Consider the following 23,268-nt stretch of genomic DNA (forward strand, 5'->3'; position numbering starts at 1 on the left):
ATAAAAGAAAATAAAACAAACAAATCATTAATCTCTAGCAATAATAATAATAATAAAAAAAGTTCTCAATAACTCAATTTACATGTTTTCGAAAAGGAATAGGAAGATGTATACACTTATTTAATCCTACCCCTTTTCCACTACTCAAAATGTATGTAATTCCTTACTGATTTAAATCCTTAGAAAACAAATATATATACAAATATATGTAAACCATGAAGAAAATATATGGAAAATATAAAATAAAAAATTTAACACGTGAATGTCAAATCCCTTCCTCATCCCTGTACCTCGTAAAAATAATTTCTTTATAACTGTTTTAATTGTATTATATTTGGACATTGCTTAAGCACAACATTCAGACAGTTTCACTCCACATATTGAAATGCAATGTCTTCTCCTCGTAGTACCTCTCCTACTGAGAGGGAGACAGAGTAGGAGAGACACAGGAGAAGGTTCTTTATTGAGACAGTAGGAAGGCTGAGAGGGAGACAGAATAGAGACACAGGAGAGAAGGTTCTTTATTGAGACAGTAAGAAGGTTCTTTATTGAGACAGTAGGAAGGTTGAGAGGGAGACAGAGTAGGAGACACAGGAGAGAAGGTTCTTTATTGAGACAGTAGGAAGGCTGAGAGGAGACACAGGAGAGAAGGTTCTTTATTGAGACAGTAGGAAGGCTGAGAGGAGACACAGGAGAGAAGGTTCTTTATTGAGACAGTAGGAAGGCTGAGAGGGAGACAGACCAGAGGAGACACAGGAGAGAAGGTTCTTTATTGAGACAGTAGGAAGGCTGAGAGGGAGACAGAGTAGGGGAGACACAGGAGAGAAGGTTCTTTATTGAGACAGTAGGAAGGCTGAGAGGGAGACAGAGTAGGGGAGACACAGGAGAGAAGGTTCTTTATTAAGACAGTAGGAAGACAGAGTAGAGGAGACACAAGAGAGAAAGTTCTGGTGGGATCTGATCCCAGGCCAGCAGGAGGCAGGGGTCTCTCAACCATAACACCATCTCTGAACAGAACTTGAACTCCAGTACAGTCTCAACAGGATACTGCAGTCTACAAAAACAATAAGCAAGTGCATCCTGGATTATGTGTCTCCACCAGTGGGACATAAACAGCGGCCTCTCCCTGAAACAGTGACATTAAAGAAGTGTCTCCATGAGCTGAAGCATAACTAAATGCACTGGTGTCGGATAAGAAAACAAAACACTGTGGGCCCATCTCTCAGGCGCCAGCTTCCCAGGACGTCCAGACCAACCCGCTTGTTTTCAGAATAATGACCACGCATCTTATTATACAGTGGGTTTTGGATGGTTTTCGTAATTCTCAAGGCCATAAAACTTGGGAGCACACCAAAATGAAACACCTAAAACCTTCAATTGAAAAGAAAAAGCTGACGGTTATACCTCCAAAAGGGTAAACCTTTAGAAGAATTAAGAAAAACAACTTACTCAGATTGACAACCATGTATTTTTTTAAATGATAGGCTACATTGGGTTTTGAATTAGTTCTGTGGCTCTAAAGGAACAAGGAGACCCTTTAAATTCAAGTAAAAACATGAACATCACCAACATTGGTGATTTGAGGTTTTCACCCGATTGCAGCATTATCAAAACCCACGAGAATGGAATTAGAGGGGTTTATGTGAGTGAAGTTATATGCACTTCATCATGGACTGTCATCCCTGTTAGGCTAAATCTGTTTTGCTTTGGCTTTGCTTGGATTCACAGAGATGAAATGTCGAACACAGTGTAACTAGAGAGAGGGGCATTTTGTCCTATCAGTTAGTTTCCAGTAAGAGTTGACAAAACCTTGTTTATATAGTCTATTGTTCTATATCCGGTTTATTGCTGAAGCATTCCTCTTACACTTAAGAACTGTCTCATAAATCATAATGATGACTCTTTGGTATGGGGCCATTATTGTTCCAATATTATTTGGAACGGTGTGTGGACTCTGAGAGCTGTGTAACTGTAAATCCGTACATAGATCTGTAAATCCGTACATAGATCTGTAAATCCATACATAGATCTGTAAATCCATACATAGATCTGTAAATCCGTACATAGATCTGTAAATCCGTACATAGATCTGTAAATCCGTACATAGATCTGTAAATCCGTACATAGATCTGTAAATCCGTACATAGATCTGTAAATCCATACATAGCTCTGTAAATCCGTACATAGATCTGTAAATCCGTACATAGATCTGTAAATCCGTACATAGATCTGTAAATCCATACATAGCTCTGTAAATCCGTACATAGCTCTGTAAATCCGTACATAGATCTGTAAATCCGTACATAGATCTGTAAATCCATACATAGCTCTGTAAATCCGTACATAGCTCTGTAAATCCGTACATAGATCTATAAATCCATACATAGATCTGTAAATCCGTACATAGCTCTGTAAATCCGTACATAGCTCTGTAAATCCGTACATAGATCTGTAAATCCGTACATAGCTCTGTAAATCCATACATAGATCTGTAAATCCGTACATAGCTCTGTAAATCCGTACATAGCTCTGTAAATCCATACATAGCTCTGTAAATCCGTACATAGATCTGTAAATCCATACATAGCTCTGTAAATCCGTACATAGCTCTGTAAATCCGTACATAGCTCTGTAAATCCATACATAGCTCTGTAAATCCGTACATAGATCTGTAAATCCGTACAGAGCTCTGTAAATCTGTACATAGATCTGTAAATCCGTACATAGATCTGTAAATCCGTACATAGATCTGTAAATCCGTACACAGATCTGTAAATCCATACATAGATCTGTAAATCCGTACATAGATCTGTAAATCCGTACATAGATCTGTAAATCCATACATAGCTCTGTAAATCCGTACATAGATCTGTAAATCCATACATAGCTCTGTAAATCCGTACATAGCTCTGTAAATCCGTACATAGATCTGTAAATCCATACATAGCTCTGTAAATCCGTACATAGATCTGTAAATCCGTACAGAGCTCTGTAAATCTGTACATAGATCTGTAAATCCGTACATAGATCTGTAAATCCGTACATAGATCTGTAAATCCGTACACAGATCTGTAAATCCATACATAGATCTGTAAATCCGTACATAGATCTGTAAATCCGTACATAGATCTGTAAATCCATACATAGCTCTGTAAATCCGTACATAGATCTGTAAATCCATACATAGCTCTGTAAATCCGTACATAGCTCTGTAAATCCGTACATAGATCTGTAAATCCATACATAGCTCTGTAAATCCGTACATAGCTCTGTAAATCCATACATAGCTCTGTAAATCCGTACACAGATCTGTAAATCCGTACATAGATCTGTAAACCCGTACATAGATCTGTAAATCCGTACATAGATCTGTAAATCTGTAAACATTTACAGATCTATGTACGGATTTACAGATCTATGTACGGATTGAGATACAGTTACAGCTCTCCGCACACAGTTCCAAATAATATTGAAACAATAATGGCCCCATACTCCTCCTAAAAGACATGGGAAAAAAACATACTTGAAACTCTTACATTATAAGAACAACATCAGAAAGTCACATTATAATGTATCATTGTATTATAATGCATTCCGAGACCATTATGAATCCAGCATGATCGTGTAATGAGTTTGTTATTAGCTATACAGTCACCCCGAAAACTATTCAACGTATGCCTATAATGCCTCATGAGTGGCATAATGCATTTCAAGCATTCAATTGAAAAGTGTCACCATTGGGCTGAGTGCAGCAGAGGCGTCTGCCATTTGACAGCTGGTGTCGGTACCGAAACACTCCACTCCGCTCCCAGCTGTGGAGCCCAAACAACCTCACGCGTGTTGTGTTCTAAAAAGGGAAGGTAGAGGAGTCCAGAGGCCTATTGAGGGTTTAACCTTGACCACATAAACATTGTAAAAGCATGTTTACTTCCCGTTGCAATGTTTGCTTAATGTGATGACCGACAGGAAACACACCTGGGTCCAAACTGTTCCCTAGCAACAAAATTACAGTGAAGCCGTCTGAGTTTCTTCCGCTCAGCCGCCAGGCTGATCAATGCCTCAGGCCCCCCCCCCCCCCCCCTCCGCCCCCAAGTGACACTGGCACAATAACAATAACAATGACACTGGCAAAAATACTGCACTGGGACTGACCTGGAACTCTGCACTTTACACTTATATATATATATTTATTCAAATGATTAATCCTGCACTGCACTGTCTTTGTCCTGTGTCTGTTGTTGCTGTTGTTATGTGAAAAGAAAATGTATGGGAAAATGCGTACTCTGTAACGCTGAGACAATTACCAATGTGGTTACACATATGGCTTAATAAAGGAATCTGAATCTGTAGAGCAGGGGTCCCCAAACTTTTTCCTGTGAGGGCCACATCACTTTTCCCTTCCCTTGGTGGGGGCCGGGGTCAGTTTGTAACAGAAAAAGTGTGACGATCACAGGGGTGCCTAAACGTAAACATTTATTGTTTTCCAGAAAGCCACACATAACCAAATATTAATAACCCTTTCCGGGATGTTCACAGAAAAAAAAGTCAGGAAATAAATAATAACACTATTAATGAAATAAATAACACTATTTATGAAATAAATATACAGTACCACTACCTACAGACCACCTAGCTCTAGCTCTGTACTATTTAAAAGCACAGTGCAGGACACACACATGGCAGTGGACATGTATGACAGGACAAAGGCCATATGTAATGGCCTTGGGATAGAGGAACATACTACCAGACAAAGGACGAAGCAGAAAAGGATGGACGAGTATGTAGTTGAGTCATCTTGTGGCACAAGCTCAGACCTCAGCTCAGGAGATCAGCTGAGACAGAGACTGTTCTATCCAGTCATCGACAGACTGCTGCAAGAGCTTGAGAGCAGGTTCTCATGAGTTGGAGAACGACTTATGAGAGGCATACAGGCATGTTATCCAGCCTCAGACCAGTTTCTCTCAGTGGAATTGCTGCAACCCCTCGCCACACATATATCCCTACTGCCAGAGGAGATCACAGTTGCAAAGTGTTTCCTGGTCAGGACAGGCAGAGATGCAGTCCCTACTATCCAAAGTGTCTTTTCCCTCCTGGATGATGATAATAATAATAATAATAATAATAATAATAATAATAATAATAATAATAATAATAATAATAATAATAATAATAATAATAATAATAATAATAATAAATAATAATAATAATTGTTGTGAAGGATCAGATTAAACCGAATATATATATTTATTTATATATATATTTAAATAGTATTTGTATATCGTTTGATATCCCCTGTATATTCCTTGTACAATATGCACTGAATATCCCTTTAGTCTACTAAACAGCCCATAATAGTTTCATTCTACCATTGGACGAGAACCTGGCGCCAGCAGCCATACCCCTAGGTTCAAGTTCAATCGTGCCGCCCAACATGTCGTGGCAAGCCCGGTTCCGCGTAGGAATACGTCTGGCGAAATACGAATGGTACTATTTGTTCACAGCGCATATATATATGGCGCAAGTAAAGTAGAACTTTCCTTTTAGTCCAGTTCTTTACCCTCCAACCGAGTAACAGACGCGAAGCCTCACCCACGACGCACGTGTGGTGCAGTAAGGCCTACTTGGCCTCAGAATAGGCATTGAGATATCGTGTGGATTAATAGTTGAATAGTCATAGTTTGGCACTATACCGTCGAGTTGGACGTATTCTATTAAGCTAATAATAGTCTATTTATGTATGGTGCATCGTTCGGTTAGAGTTATAAAGTTATCAGTACCCCCATCGTTCCTGACGTTATCTGGAGTCTTAACCAGGCTGGGCAGACCACTAGTGGTGCTTGCATCCGAGGAGCTCCGGGCCAGGGCGACTGGACCTGTATATTGGATTACTCTACCCGGACGACGGCGAGCCTTCCACGGCTTGGATTATGCTTTGGGTGCTTTGATTATTCCATGGATAACGGCCAACACTGCGGAGTGTTGGAACTACCCCCCGGAGAGGACGCCAGGTGAGACGGCGCTCTACACCAGTGAGGTCGCCTCACGTCTCTCCGTTGTGGACCGGCAGCTACCGTCCACCAGAGGGTCCAGCTGTATTCGTCTGCGGACCGAGGTTCTGTGGGCACCGTGTTCAAGACTTTGAATTCTCCCAAGAAATCGTCGGCCAGATGGGATACCGCCAGCGGCTTCTCTAACCCCCCCCCTCCTACTGTCTTACAACCAGCGGGACCCCCCCCCCCCCTTAGTGTATCCAGCTATAATCATTTAAGTACCATCGCTATAGTTTCCTAGAGAACCGGGTTGTATACTTACTCCCTGCGTAACCAGAGATTGGACATTCAATGTTGATTTACCTACGAATACTCATTTGCCATACAAGTGCATTTCAAATCATAAGTGTAAACAAGTGAACGTTGTATATACCTTTTGCTATATTAAATATTCGATTTGTACATTTGTGTGGACTTCGTTTCATCAGGTGGGAAAGTGTTCATCATATTTATATCATGTACTGGATGGCCAGAAGTTAAAGTACAAGAGGTAGTGGTTTAATACCATATCTAACAATACAGTCAGGGAATTGTACCCCTCAGTTACAATTGGTCCTTCGAGCCGGAGGGTAACTAGTGTAATATTAATATAGTGTTATTAATATTAAAATGGCCTATGATGAACACTCCACGAAATGGTCCTCCTAACCTAGAACGCCCGCGGCGCAGACGACAGACACCTCAGTACTTAGAGGCTTACGCTGTCAGTCAACTACCTAGCCTTCGACAAACGGTAAACGCGGTAAAAGTAGAAAGTAAAATTATGTCTGACCTTAACGACCAGGTTTCCCCGACCACAGAGGCCCTAGTAGGTTCTAATGTAACTGACCAAGCTCACGGTGGGGACCAGGAGGGAGCTGACATGCCTTTACCCCCCGCCAATACCGAAGAAGTAGTCCCCGACCAGCCCCGGGAGGAAGACAACCCTACAGAGAGAGAACTCTGCACGGAAGAAGAGGAGGAGAGCGCCGAGGAAATAGAGCTCCAGGACTCCCCAACGAGTACACCCAGGAGCGGCTCACGCAGGAGCGGCTCACCTCCACAACCGCCTTCCCCCAGCGAAGCGGAGAGGATGCTACAACAGGCGTTCCTCGTCAGCCTGACAGCCTCTACCGAACGCGATCGACTTCAGGGTGAACGCGATCGTCTCCAAGCACAGGCGCTTAGCGAGCGCGAACAACTCCAAGCACAGGCGCTTAGCGAGCGCGAACAACTCCAAGCGCAACAACGGAGCGAAGAAGAGCGCACACGCCTGGAGATGAGACGCCTTCAGACGGAAGAGAATATGGCAAGAGACCGGGCCGACGCCCAGCGCGCCGCTGCCGGTGCCCAAAGAGAAGCAGATCTCACCAAGCGCGAAGTCGAGCGCGACAAGTTACAAGCGCAGCTAATGGAGCAGCTGATCCGCAAGGCAACACCCTCTCCCTCCGCCAGGGGTTCAAGGAACTCGTCGAGACAACAGTCAAGGGCAGCGTCTCCTCACCGAGCAAGCGACACTGAACTTGACCAACAGACCGAGCCTATACCCCCCGCAGACCCCCTTCCCAGACCGGTCCAAGCGAGACCCAGCTACAAGGAAGGAGCGGCATACACTGCGGAGAAGCTAAATAAACGATTACAGGATCTGGAAGATCTGATAGAGGAAGAAGAGGGAGAGGAGGAGAACCAAGCCCGACGACAGCACAGTACTCCACCGGACCAGGAGGTCCAGTACAGCCCAGGCTATACCCCCGCGGCGCTGCGCTACAGACCCCCGACTCTATTCACGGGTGAGCACGACGCACGACCAGCCCCGAGGAATAGCACCTGGACCAGCGGGCCATGGTGCCCTGTCAGTACCAGCCCTAGGAGGTCTCTCCCCCAACGCTCGCCGATGTATCAGCCATCCACGGCGTCATACATTGCCACGCCGTCATTTCCAGACTTCGCCTATGAGAGTCGAGCACAGTACACGGAGCTCCGGATGTGCTTAGAGACAATGATGGTGGATGTCGCTGATGAACGCCACAAGTATGCAATATTACTGAAGCACCTGAAAGTACCGCGAGCGCACAATATAGCGCTAGCCTATGCCACCTCTTCGACACCATACACAGCGGCCCTAGCGGCGCTGGACCAGAGATATGGACGTATATGGGATTACGTAATCCAAGAGATAAGGCATATCGATCGCCTACCCCCAGCAACAGACAATCGCTCATTAGACGACCTGTCAATCAAAGTGCAGTCACTGGTAGGGATGCTGGGAGCGCAACGGGAAAAGGGCATGCATGAGCTATACGCCAACTCTAACGTCGAGAGGATTTTGGAGAAGCTGCCACCCGCAAGACAAGAGCGTTTTAGGCGGCAGAGAGACTACCGGGATCCCAACGGCCCCGAACCATCCCTCCTTGATCTAGCCGACTTCCTGGCGAGAGAAGTCAGCAGCTTACGACTGGATACGTTCGGGCGGAGCACGCCAAGCTCCAGAGAGGGACCCAGGAGAATAAATGATGGAAGAAGATCGGTGACTGTCATGCACCAATCAGAGTCAGTACCGAGCAGTAAGAGCCACAGTACCCCCTCGAGAAAGGAGAAGTGGAGGATAGTGTGTCCCTACTGTGAGAAAGAACACTGGCTGTCACAATGTGACCTATTCACAAAGATGAATGCAGAAGAAGTGAGTCAATGGATAAAGTCCAACAGGCGCTGTTACCGATGTGCGCGACCACACATGGCAGCCGAATGCCGCCTAAAGAAAAGGTGCAGTCGGTGCGACGGAGCCCATCTAGATATACTACACGACAGTAACAGAAGACGGCCTCCACCTGCACCATCGAGCGGCACCAAGGCAAGTGTCATGTACATTGACCCCGCCAGCAGCAGCGGCGCCCAAGTGCTCTTAAAGGTAGTCCGTGTGACATTGAGCTACCAAGATAAAGTCATGGACACTTACGCCGTCCTTGATGACGGGTCAGAGAAGACCCTTCTGCTCGCGTCCGCTGCGGCCCAGCTGGGACTGCGGGGAAGCAAGAACGAAATGACGATTCGGACAATAAGAAGAGATTTAAAGACGATAAAGGGCGAGAATGTCTCCTTCACTATCGCAGCAAACGGGCAGCCAGAGCGACGGTATAAGATTACAAATGCTTTCACCAGCCAAGAAATAGGACTATCGCAGTACACCTACCCCATCGCCAAATTGATGGATAAATATGTGCACCTGCGTCAATTACCTATCCCGCTCATAGACGGCGCTACCCCGACCCTGCTGATAGGCTCCGACCATGCAGAACTCATAGTCCCGATTGACCGGGTCCATACAGGACCCCGAGGCTGTCCTGCAGCAGTCGAGACCCGCCTAGGGTGGACCCTACAAGGCCCCCTCGCTAAATCTCTCAACCGAACAGCAGCCACTAGCTGCCTCCACTCCAGAACGACAGAAGAAGACACCACTCTCCTGCAGCATGTCGAGAGGCTATGGACACTAGAGACAATGCCCTTTAAGAACGAAAAGAAAGATATTCGTTCTAAAGAAGACATTTACGCCATCAACCTACTCGAGCAGGGGACAAAGAGAGTCACAGTCGGCGGAGTGATGAGATACGCAACTCCACTCCTGAGGCGAGAGGGAATGCCCACCTTTCACGCAAAGAAAGACGCCACGGAGCGCTATCTACTGAACACAGAGCGGCGCCTAGCCAAAGACCCCGCTCAAGAGAGTGTGTACCGCGCTGAGATTGAGAAGCTAATCACAGCGGGACACGTGACAAAGATTGACATTAAAGAGGCCGATCAGACGACCGAATCATGGTACGTGCCGCATCACAAGGTCCATCACAACGGCAAGGATCGCATTGTGTTTAACTGCAGCTACCAGATCGGATCCCAAAATCTGAATAAAGAGCTCTTGCCCGGCCCCACACTCGGCCCCTCCCTACTAGGCGTGCTACTGCGCTTCCGCCAGGACAAGGTGGCTATCAGCGGGGATATCAAAGGGATGTTCCTGCAGGTGAGACTAGTAGAGGAGGACAAGCCCCTGCTGCGGTTCCTATGGAGAGAGAGGATCGGAGATGAGAACCCAGCCATCTACCAGTGGGAAGTACTCCCCTTCGGAACCACATGCAGCCCGTGCTGTGCTACATTTGCACTACAGAAACACGTCGCAGAGGACCCAACAGCAGATGAAGAGGTCCAACACAGTGTGAAGAACAGTTTCTACGCGGACAACTGTTTACAAAGCGTTTCGACTCAAGAAGAAGCCGAGGCTCTCCTAATCAAGCTACGCGCCTCCCTGATCAAAGGCGGCTTTGATCTCAGGCAGTGGGCCAGCAGTGACCCGCACGTATTGCGCAGCCTCTCCCCCGCGGACAAGGCTGCCAGCAGCGAGACCTGGATGGCGACCATCCCAGGAGAAGCCCAAGAAATGACACTAGGACTAGTCTGGCGCTTCAAAACAGACTCGCTCCACTATAGACACAAACCCCTGACAGACCAGGGAAGGTCGACGGCGACACCGACCACCAGACGGAGTGTGTACAGAACACTCGCCAGACAATATGACCCGTTGGGATGTATTCTACCTTACACCACCAGGGCAAAGATGATTGTACGAGCACTATGGGACAAGGACCAGGGCTGGGACGACCCAATACCCGCACACCTTGCCTCAACATGGAGAGAGTGGGAGACGGAACTCCGCTCACTCCCAGGCGTCAATATACGCCGCAGCTACTTCCCATCCACAGTGAGGCCAGAGACATGCAAGATTGATCTACACGTCTTCAGCGACGCCTCCGAAGTAGCCTATGGATCGGTGGCCTACTTGCGTGCCCAAGAGAAGGAAGGAAAGATACACACTGCTTTCATCCTGGCCCGCTCAAGAATAGCCCCACGTAAGCAACAATCTATCCCGCGTCTAGAGCTCTGCGCAGCCCTAGCAGGAGCGCATCTAGCCACGTTAATCCAACGTGAACTCACCATTCCGGTGCAGAGAACAATCTTGTGGTTAGATTCCACGACAGTACTCACATGGATCAAGTCTGATTCATGCAGATACAAAGTCTTCGTGGGAGTCAGAGTCACCGAGATTCAAGAGTTTACAGAAGCAGCGAGCTGGCGGTATGTGGACACCAAACACAACCCAGCTGAAGTCATCACCCGGGGAATGTCTCTGGATGACCTCACCCGTCGCAACATCTACAGTGACGGACCAGAATTCCTCAAGCTCCCCGAACAAGAGTGGCCTACGCCCACCCCACGGGAAGCAAGTAACGAGGAGGCTGAGAACAAGAAACCTATGTTCTGTGGACTGAGCACAGTCGCCTCCACAGACCCCAACATAGATGACTGCATTACCCTAGAGAGTGCGCAGCAGAGGACATTCCTGTGGCACCACCCAGAGATTCAGTCCACCACTGACATGTCAGCAGCTGACTACGAAGAAGCAGCTCTGGCTGCAATTGTAGCTTACCACCACCGGTATGACTGTGTATGAACGAATAATGGACTCTGTAAGCGCTCTGGGGTCTCTGGGGTGTCACGAAGAGCGCTATATAAATCCAATCCATTATTATTATTATTATTTTAGAACTTCTTCTACTACAACGAGCCCAGAGAGACTCGTTCCCCGATGAGCTAGACTGTCTACAGGAAGGAAAGCCCGTCCCATCAGACAGCAGACTGCTCCACCTGGCACCCGAGAGTGACGCCCATAATCTCATCAGAGTGGGTGGTCGCCTGCGGAGAGCCCCCGATCTACCGGATGACATTAAGTACCCGATAGTCTTGAACAGCCGACACAAGGTCACAGAGCTGATCATAAAGAAATACGACGAGGATGTACACCACGCAGGAGCAGAGAGAGTCTTCGCGGAGATCAGACGTCGTTATTGGATACTGCAAGGGAGAGAAGCAGTGCGGCGCTTCCAGCGAACCTGTCTAGACTGCCAAAAGTGGCGCGCGCAGCCCAGCATACCACGGATGGCTGACATACCTCCCTGTCGCCTCCGACTCGGCGACAAGCCATTCCACTCCACAGGCATGGACTGTTTTGGCCCGTTGTATAGAAAGAGAGGAAGAGGAACCGAGAAGCGGTGGGGTATTGTATTCAAATGCATGACCACCAGAGCGATACATATCGAGCTCCTTCCGACCATGAGCACAGACTCATTCCTTATGGCCTTCCGAAGATTCACATCACGGAAAGGAAAACCGTCTACATTGTTGTCTGATCACGGGACAAACTTCAAAGGCGGAGAAAGAGAGCTGAGAGAGAGCTTCCAAGCTATGGGCCCAGAACTTAAGACCCACCTCGCTCCATCCCAGATTGACTTCCAGTTTAATCCCCCGAACGCACCCCACTTCGGTGGAACCTGGGAACGAGAAGTACGTTCTATAAAGACAGCCCTGTACGCCGTGCTTGGGGCCCAGACTGTGGCGGAGGAAGTCCTAATGACAGTCCTCACGGAGATCGAGGGAGTATTGAACTCAAAGCCCCTCGGGTACGTCTCCAGTGATGTAGCAGATGTCGACCCAGTCACCCCCAACACACTCTTAATGGGGCGGCTGGACCCCGCGCTACCCCAGACAATGTACAGGCCTGAAGAAGCGAACGGCCGAAGAATGTGGAGGTACAGTCAAGTACTAGCTGACAAGTTTTGGAGCAGCTTCCTACTCCACTACCTACCGTCTCTACAGACCCGCCAGAAGTGGGTAAAAGAGAGAGACAATTTGACAGAAGGAACAGTCGTCATGATTATCGACCAGTCACTACCCAGAGCTATGTGGCCGGCTGGCCGCGTAAGCAAAGTGATCACCGGTGCCGATGGCAAGGTCCGAGCAGCTGAAGTACTCGTCCAAGGGCGCACTTACACACGACCCGTGGCGAGGCTAATAGAACTGCCCAGACTCCCAGACACTATCGATGACGACCATGACCCCATGACTTTGTGAGTTGACTGACCCTTACAGCGGACCTTGAGTGGTAGACAGTGCGGTTAATCTGTCTCTGCTTAGCTAATTAGGTGGGACTAATTAGGGGGCGGCTGTTGTGAAGGATCAGATTAAACCGAATATATATATTTATTTATATATATATTTAAATAGTATTTGTATATCGTTTGATATCCCCTGTATATTCCTTGTACAATATGCACTGAATATCCCTTTAGTCTACTAAACAGCCCATAATAGTTTCATTCTACCATTGGACGAGAACCTGGCGCCAGCAGCCATACCCCTAGGTTCAAGTTCAATCGTGCCGCCCAACATGTCGTGGCAAGCCCGGTTCCGCGTAGGAATACGTCTGGCGAAATACGAATGGTACTATTTGTTCACAGCGCATATATATATGGCGCAAGTAAAGTAGAACTTTCCTTTTAGTCCAGTTCTTTACCCTCCAACCGAGTAACAGACGCGAAGCCTCACCCACGACGCACGTGTGGTGCAGTAAGGCCTACTTGGCCTCAGAATAGGCATTGAGATATCGTGTGGATTAATAGTTGAATAGTCATAGTTTGGCACTATACCGTCGAGTTGGACGTATTCTATTAAGCTAATAATAGTCTATTTATGTATGGTGCATCGTTCGGTTAGAGTTATAAAGTTATCAGTACCCCCATCGTTCCTGACGTTATCTGGAGTCTTAACCAGGCTGGGCAGACCACTAGTGGTGCTTGCATCCGAGGAGCTCCGGGCCAGGGCGACTGGACCTGTATATTGGATTACTCTACCCGGACGACGGCGAGCCTTCCACGGCTTGGATTATGCTTTGGGTGCATTGATTATTCCATGGATAACGGCCAACACTGCGGAGTGTTGGAACTACCCCCCGGAGAGGACGCCAGGTGAGACGGCGCTCTACACCAGTGAGGTCGCCTCACGTCTCTCCGTTGTGGACCGGCAGCTACCGTCCACCAGAGGGTCCAGCTGTATTCGTCTGCGGACCGAGGTTCTGTGGGCACCGTGTTCAAGACTTTGAATTCTCCCAAGAAATCGTCGGCCAGATGGGATACCGCCAGCGGCTTCTCTAACCCCCCCCTCCTACTGTCTTACAACCAGCAGGACCCCCCCCCCCTTAGTGTATCCAGCTATAATCATTTAAGTACCATCGCTATAGTTTCCTAGAGAACCGGGTTGTATACTTACTCCCTGCGTAACCAGAGATTGGACATTCAATGTTGATTTACCTACGAATACTCATTTGCCATACAAGTGCATTTCAAATCATAAGTGTAAACAAGTGAACGTTGTATATACCTTTTGCTATATTAAATATTCGATTTGTACATTTTTGTGGACTTCGTTTCATCAGGTGGGAAAGTGTTCATCATATTTATATCATGTACTGGATGGCCAGAAGTTAAAGTACAAGAGGTAGTGGTTTAATACCATATCTAACAATACAGTCAGGGAATTGTACCCCTCAGTTACAATAATAATAATAATAATAATAATAATAATAATAATTATTATTATAATTATAATAATAATAATAATTATTATTATTATTATTATAATAATAATAATAATTATTATTATTATTATAATAATAATAATAATAATGCATTTTATTTATAAGGCGCCTTTCAGGACACTAAAAAAAAAGTCCACAAATCTGTGAATGAAAAAATTATAGGATCAAATGAAAACTACTACTTACTAAATATGGATGTTTAAAAGTACTAAAAAACCAACAAAAAATATCAAACACTAACAAACATTCAGCACAGACAATGGGGATGCTGCCATCTTAAAAAACATCTGTAGAGGGTCTGCGAGTGATGTCACAGTAGGCGGGAGTCTTGCTCAAGGACACATCGACACACTGCCTGGGAGGAGCGGGAATCGAACAGAGAACCTCCGTATTACCAGACGACTGCTCTACCACCCGAGCCACTGTTGCCGCATAAACTCTATTCTATTGATCACTAACCACGGGGCCCTTTTTAGAACATTCAAAAAGTGTTTACACTAGGGATGCCCCGATAATGTTTTTTTTGCTGCCGATACCGATCGTCACTGTTTTAGTTTATATTGCAGAGATGGCATCGTTAAAAATCCGTCTCGGACACTTTGTCGTGTCCAGTGATGGGCAGTAGCTAGCTACAAGTAGCGACGCTTCATAGCTTAACTACATTTTTCAGTAGCGTGATGGTAGCGTCGCTACTTTTGAATCAAGTAGCGATCTCTGTAGCGCAGCTAGTTTTCTAATCAAGTAGTGCCGTAGCGTCAGCAAAACGCTACACGCTACATATCCGGAGAAACAGACACAAAAAAAAAAGAGTGTCTTCGGTCCTGAGAGTGTCGTGTTCTTCTGTCCTGCAGCTGGATGCTATTGGAGAAAACCCACTATGATTGGTTGGTTGGTTTACATATGAGTATGACGACTCACGATTAGGCCAAAACATTCTGGGTAGGCCAATCAGAGGCAGGATAGGGCGGGACATGCCACTCCAGCTCGGCAAACCAGGAAGTAAAAAATATCTAAACACAGAGTAGACCATGAATGAATGAACGAACCGTTAGTCCGCGCGAAATAGCAGAAGGATTCGATGTTTCCAGGGCTGATGGCATTGATGAAGATGATGTCAATAACAACAACATATGTGTTTATTGTGTCCGCCAAAAACGAAGCTTCTCTCAACATCCCACACTAACTTGAGAACACATATATTCAGGTAAGCTGATGAAAAGCTTTCCCAAACAGCACACAAGTCAGTGCACTTTTTGTCAACAGATTTAACTAACATGTTTCACTGTAGGCAGAAAATGAACAATATTATGGGGGTGGAGAAAAGAAAAAACAAACTACCATAAATAGTACATACACTAAGAGGGAAAATATCACCTAGAGCAGTGGTTCTCAACCTGTGGGTCAGGACCCCCAGGGGGGGTCCCCACATGATTTTGGGGCCATGGAATGTTTTGTGAGTTACATATTTAAATACATTTGGTCATTTAGCTGACGCTTTCATTCAAAGCAACTTACAAATTGTGTACAACAAGTCAGCAGGAGTGGTACATCTAGCAGCCAAGGATAAGTAGTTTTGTTTGTCTAGCAGTGTCGAGCTTGAGTGTTATACTCTTGAGTACATACTGTACTGTAGTAGTATAGACATATTAGCATAGTTGGTGGTAGTATAGACATGGTAGCATAATAGTAAAATGCAGTAAGACAGTTATTATTAGTTAAAATTCAGATATTGAAGAAGTGTGTTTTTGGTTGATAAAGTGGGCAGGTTTCAGCTAGGAGAGGGTATCAGGCTGCCAGAAGATGCAGAGTTTAGGGATAAATAATACATAAAGATAGAATAGAAAAGAAAAAGACCATTACTGCATCAAAAGTAATCAACAAACTATACTATAAAAACTGATCAAACCAAATGGTCTCTTTCTTTTCTTTTGTAGAGGCTGCACCCAGCTAAACTTGCCTTCCTGGATTTTGTACATAATACAAGTTCATGTTAAAAGGATGACACAAAAAGCCAGACCGAGGGCTTGTTTCAGTTTTATAATAAACAATCAAACTGAGCATTTATTTTGCCTGTCTATTTGTTTGATGGAAACTTGATCATGAAGTAAAAAAAAAAAAAAAAAAAAGTAGTGCCGATGTAGCTAGCTATTTTTGCCATGTTCTTGTAGTGTAGCTTGCTACATTTATCTGGGGATAGCTTCCATTGTAGTTGAGCTATATTTAATCGAGAGTAACTTGTAGTGTAGCTTGCTACATTTTCCAAGTAGCTTGCCCATCACTGGTCGTGTCTGAAATATCTGTCCAATATCTGCCCATTTCTCCAAAACAAACCCAGGCATGATATATCCTGGTTATCCACCAATGGGAGATGCTTCTGCAACTCCTGAACTATCCTCAAAAGGTACAGTGTCAGTGGAGGCCGTCAGAGTACGTCAGAACACAGAACACATCACTACGTATACTCACTAGTTCAACAGAGACAACCTGACGTTTCTACTAGTTACGACTGAGAAAGTGCCAGTGTATACAATTTAAAGTCTTCATCCAAACCATAGAGGGCCGCTGCACCAGCACTAGAATAAAGCTCACTGTGACTCACCCCTCCGCCTGGTCAGTATATTAGAGACAGAGGAAAAAGTGATACACATGTACGTGTGTGTGTGTGTGTGTGTGTGTGTGTGTGTGTGTGTGTGTGTGTGTGTGTGTGTGTGTGTGTGTGTGTGTGTGTGTGTGTGCATAGGGCAGATTACACAGGAAAAAATCACATGCACACACAGATGGATAAGGCATTCAGCGGCTGTCCACACACACGGTCACACACGCACACACACACACACACACCCTCTCTCTCTGAGTTTGACATCTGCTCCAGTGGTGGGGCTGGCCGGTATCTCCGTCTCGTCATCTGTTAGTAATCCTACATCATCACTCTGGTATCTTCTTCTGAATTGCAAACGTTTTTTTGCAAATCTTTTCCACCGACCGGCCTTGGTTTTGGTTTTGGGACAAAGGGACCGCGCCTCGCCTCCATCACGGGGGCCTGGGGTATTTTATCTCACGCAGCACACTACTGTCTAAAATGAAACACTTTTAGACGATTCCCGTTTTTGGTCATATTATTATCCTCAGTCATACAGCGGTGCTAGTACTGTACTGTACTGTAGGGCTGCGGCTAATACTCAGGGGCTTTGTTGACAAATAGTTTAGCTCGATTTAATCGACAAATCCGTTTCCCACATGCAAGCAGGCCGTTTAAATCTAGTGCTTACAGAGATGTGCTTATTGTTTTTTTTCAGGATATAACATAACTGATTCCACATGGAGAATAAGCGTAATAATAGACTAATAGACGAGCAAAGTATTGGTTGACTAAGACCAAACAGACGGTGTCAGGAGAACCCATTCCCAGCACACAGGCGGGGTCCCCTGTTAGCCGGTGAAAGTCTGGGGGAGAAGCCGATTTCTCCATTTCTCTGTGTGTTACCAAGGCGACGACGGGCTGTCGGTGTGTGTGCGCACAGGGGGCTTTTATATTTAACCCTGTCACTGCCACACGACAGAAGGTTAACCCTTTAACTATCACACGACCGACGGTCGCCGCTATAGGCTTCGACTCGTTTGTTTTCCAGTAGGAGTTATTTAAGGGGAATATGGAGGTGGGTGACTGACGGCATATACCTTGATTTACTACTCACTTTTTACAATCACAGACGGGTTCTGCGTTCTGGACGAGTTGGAGGTGGTTAATGTATTTGTCTGCCACACCAGAGTAGAGGGCGTGGCAGTAGTCCAGTCTTGAGAATATGAGTGCGAGGATGATCCTCTCGGCCCCTAATCGAGACAACTGTGCTGCTATTGACAATTTGGGTGGACGCTCGCTTACACAGTTGTGTCCGCGCCGCCATCATTGTTTTGTGGAGGTCGTGTTAAACCCCAACTCATCTGTGGTATTTCAAGCGCTGCTTTCTTGCGGCAGCTTGAAATAATTTGCGGCTGACAAACTAATAGATCTCAGTTTGTCAGCGTCAGCGGCTCATCCTCCCCCCCGGCCCCAGTCAACCACGGTGTCCCCCAGGGCTCTGTGCTGGGTCCCCTACTATTCACCATCTACATGCTCCCCCTCGGTCAGATTATACGTCACCACGGACTCAACTTCCACTGTTATGCTGATGATACTCAGCTCTACATCAGCACCTCACCATCCTCCCAGCTCCCCCCACAGTCTGTAGTCAACTGCCTCCACGCTATAAAAACCTGGATGGCAACCAAATTACTCAAACTCAACAGCAAAAAGACAGAGCTCATGGTTGTGGCCCCCAAGGCACTGCTCGGGAAGGTTGGAGATCTCCTCCTCCACGTTGACGGCTCTTCCATCTCCCCGTCTCTCGAAGTCCGTAACCTGGGCGTCACCCTTGACTCCACACTTTCATTTCACTCCCACATCAAATCTGTCACCAAGTCTGCCTTCTACCACCTCAGGAACATCTCCCGTCTCCGACCCTCACTCTCAGACTCTGTGGCGGAGACCCTGATCCACTCATTTGTCACCTCCCGGTTGGACTATTGTAATGGAGTCCTGTTCGGGGTACCCAGCAAAGCCCTGGACAGGCTCCAGTATGTCCAGAACTCAGCTGCCAGGGTTCTCACTCACACCAAGCCCTGGCAGCACATCACCCCCACCCTCATCCATCTCCACTGGCTTCCAGTCAGGTTCCGCATCACCTTCAAACTCCTGCTCCTCACCTACAAATCCCTCCATGCCCTCGCCCCCCGGTACCTGTCTGATCTCCTCCACCAGTACACTCCATCCCGGAACCTACGATCCTCTGATCTAGGTCTCCTCTCCATCCCTCGCACCAGGTTACGGACTTTTGGGGACAGAGCCTTCAGCGTGGCGTCCCCTACCCTCTGGAACTCTCTCCCCCCCGAAATCCGCAACGCCCCAACCCTGGACACCTTCAAATCCGCTCTAAAAACACACCTCTTCACCAAGGCTTTCCCCATCAGTTAGTTTTAGATTAAATTAGGTCCATTATCCCCTACTTTCCCTCATCCCCTCTTCCCCCTCCCCCCCTACTTTCCTTGCCCTATTTTTTGTCCTGATTGTAAAGCGACCTTGGGTTCTATGAAAGGCGCTATATAAATTTGATTTATTATTATTATTATTAGCTGCACTCGAAAGGCACCATCCTTGAAGTTGTACAATCAAGTTCAAGTTTCTTTAATAACAGAAGTACAGAATACTTTCATACAAAATGCTTCTTACTGTTACGCTCCAGAGACTGTGCTAGACAGATTCGGCCTTCAACGTTTTTTCTACTTTACCCTGCTTTACCCATTGTCACCCCATTGTTATTCCATTGTCATCCCATTGTCATTCCATTGTCATCCCATTGTTATTCCATTGTCATCCCATTGTCATTCCATTGTCATTCCATTGTCAACTAACTGCTAGCTTCCAGAGCCTGTCATAGTCACAGCACAAGCGTACTTCACTCCCCCTCCTTTTCCCCTCACGTTCACCACACACTCCTCTTCATCCCCCTTTCCATCCACCACGCACTCCTCCTCATCCTCTCTTCCTCCTCACACCCTTATACGGCCAGCATCCCTTCACTTCCCGTCACCCAGCCCAGCTGCACCTCATCCCTCTCTGATTCACACGCTGTCAGGCACGGAGGCACCTCACTCCTCACAGCTGTATCCCATCCCCCGTTGATGAGGATCCTACTTCTGCCGGACGACGCTGACCAGAAGTCGTCGTGGTGTTAAACATCACTACCTAGGTACGATGTCTCGGTCTGAAGCTCTGCTAAACCTGCTCTTGTGTATTCCTTGCTCTAATCCGTCTCTCTTGTGCCCCAGGATCCCCGTTCCAGTGCGCCGTCCTGCCTGGACGTCCCATGCTACGCAAGAAGTGCTCTTGCTCTCTCTCTCTCTCCAGACACAGACCTGTGTCCTCTGCCCGCAGCTGCAGCCGAAGTACACCTATCCTCACCCCCCCAAGAACATTCTAACCCTGTTCTATTCCCAATTCCTGTTGTACTGCTGTCTGCTTGGGAAACCCCTTGAAACGCTCCATTCTCCTCTCCTGTGTTCCTAAAGCCACTTCTCACAGAGCCGTGGCTCTGCTAGCATCTGCAGCGTCATAATTCTCGTTCCCGACAGTTGATTGGCAGACATAAAAATGACATTGTCGCAGATGCTAGCAGTTACAACTTCAAGGTGCCTTTTGAGTGCCGCTGCACAATGACATTTTATTTTCTATTCATTACCCCCGCACACGCATGCACACTTTTGATGAAATGGTATAACAGGGCTCTTCAAATGCAGTCAATAAAGATTAATTGGAAGTCTCTATGTCATTAGGAAATGTGGTTTGAAACGGCAAGCATTTTGCGAGCCAACAGCAAGTTCAAGTTATTTGCTATACTGTAGATATCTATTGAGTTTCTGTGGCATGAATATGATCATGTTTACTACCCTCCTTATTTCTGACTAAGGCAGAATTACTTACTTATGGAAGCGTTAAATCAGTATATCTATCATTTATGTTCTCTGTCCTATATTATATTTGATTCTAATTTAGTTTATATATTCCATTTTAGTTTATGTTGATGCACCAAAAAGACCAAGACAGATTCCTTGTATGCGCTTGTATGTAATTTAGAAAATTCCCAACCTGAAGTCCAAATGATTCTGCGGTTGACTCATCTAATCTAGAGAGAGAGAGAGAGAGAGAGAGAGAGAGGTAGAGATAGAGAGAAAGAGAGAATGAAAGAGAAAAAGAAAGAGAGAGAGAAAGAGAGGGAGAGATAGAGATGGAGAGGAGAGAGAGAGAAAGAGAAGGAAAGAGAGAGACAAAGAAAGAGAGAGAGAAAGAGAGGTGGAGATAGAGAGAGAAAGAGAAATAGAGAGAGGAGAAAGAGAAAGAAAGAGAGAGAGAAAGAAAGAGAGAGAGAGAAAGAAAGAGAGTGAGAGATAGAGAGAGGAGAGAGATAGAAAGAAAGAGAGAGAGAGAAAGAGAGAGAGAGAGAAAGAGAGAGAGAGGAGCGTTCTGGCATGTCCGTCAGCTGTGTCTTACTCACACATCTCTCCCTCCCGGTGATGAGAGATACATTAATGTGATACACGATGAAGATATAAAAATACAAAAATGGGGGCATAATTTGCATAATTTGGTGCAACCCGCTATGACTTTTAGTAGCACCACGTCAATTATGGTCACAAAATGTGACTAAATGGTGGCACTCTGGAGCTCTGACATATAAAATCTCTCTCTCTCTACACAGACCCAAACAGACACTATTCTGTTCTGCTCCACTCTTGAACATGTGTTACTGGACAAGATTTAATTCCTGCCATGAATGGAGCGAGATATCTTGCAGAAGTAAAACAAAGCAAGGCCGAAATCTCTTGCATTTTAGCCGGGGTAGAGCAGAGGCGAGAGGAAGGGAGACATTCGGTGGTAAAGATCCGAGCCCCTCGTAGGGTTTGAGCGGAGTGGGTAAAGATATCAGAACGTTTTCATTAGAGAACATTTGGTCGGTGTTAAAATAATCAAAAAGATCAGTATTGTTCTTGTTCAGAAACTCTTGCCTCCAAAGTAGAGCTGTCCCCGACTAAGGATTTGGATGGTCGACTATGATTGGCCAAAATTTGCCGTTAATCGACTATTGGTCAAAAAAGAAAAATATATATATATATATAATATTTTTAATATATATTTTTAATTTTTATTTAAATTTTTTTTTTTATCATTCCATTTGGGCTGTGGGGGGTGCTTAATGTCTGAAGGAGTCGACAGAAGGCTTCTTGTCCTCTGCAAAAGCATGCAATTGGTCCACTGATGGATACATCTTGATGTTTGTCTAGTCTAGTGTGTTAGATGGTGAAATCCTCTTTCAGTGCCTCTGTGCCTGTTTTCGTAGGCAGTTAGCCTCTGGTATGCATGCCATTAGCGTTAGCCACGCTTCTAGGCCTCTTTTCTTTTTGGAAAGAATGATAAAAAAAAATAATAAATATTTTTTTTATTTAATTTTTTTATATTCGACTAAGAGGTTGGCCAGTCGACTACGGCTCCTTTCGACCGATTAGTCGACTAATAGGGGTCAGCCCTGCTCCAAAGTATCCATCTTGGTAGCTGTGTACAGGAGACGCACCACTCTGTAGTCAGTGGCACAAGCACTTTAAGTCACTTTAATACTTGGTACCTCATCATCATCATCATCATTTATTTATTCGTACCTAAAAGCACTTTAAACTTATATTCTTCCTATCTCTCCCGGTCTGCCTCGCCACATCACATGATGAATTGAAAATGGGGGACCCTGATGTAAACAAGACGAAAGTCTTTCTCTGGTCTGCATCCCCTTAACAATTGTGTGTATTGAGCCGTACTGTACTGTACCCATTCTGCAATCTGTTAATAAACTTTTCAATCAATCAATCAAACATCGCACATGAAGAATAGAATAGAATAGAAACACTTGAATCATCCCGAGGGAAATTTTGACACATTACAAATCGTTCACGTTAAACATTTACATTAAAGACCTCTGCGACAGGTCCTGCATTATTATTATTATTATTATTATTATTATTATTATTATTATTATTATTATTATTATTATTATTATTATTATTATTATTATTATTATTATTATTATTATTATTATTATTATTATTATTATTATTATATTATTTAGACATTTAGATGGAACAAAGTCACGAATAAGAACAAAACAAATTGCCTAAGAATAG

General features: G+C 45.5%; 1 protein-coding gene across 1 annotated transcript in view; it reads right to left on the minus strand.

The window, feature by feature from the left end:
* The window catches only part of plekho2 (pleckstrin homology domain containing, family O member 2), a 108,488-nt gene that overhangs the window by 27,110 nt on the left and 58,110 nt on the right, over positions 1-23,268 (minus strand). The gene's annotated exons all lie outside the window — the stretch shown is intronic.

The sequence above is a fragment of the Notolepis coatsorum genome, assembly GCF_963971535.1.
Source record: "Notolepis coatsorum genome assembly, chromosome: 2".
Lineage (NCBI taxonomy): Eukaryota > Metazoa > Chordata > Actinopteri > Aulopiformes > Paralepididae > Notolepis > Notolepis coatsorum.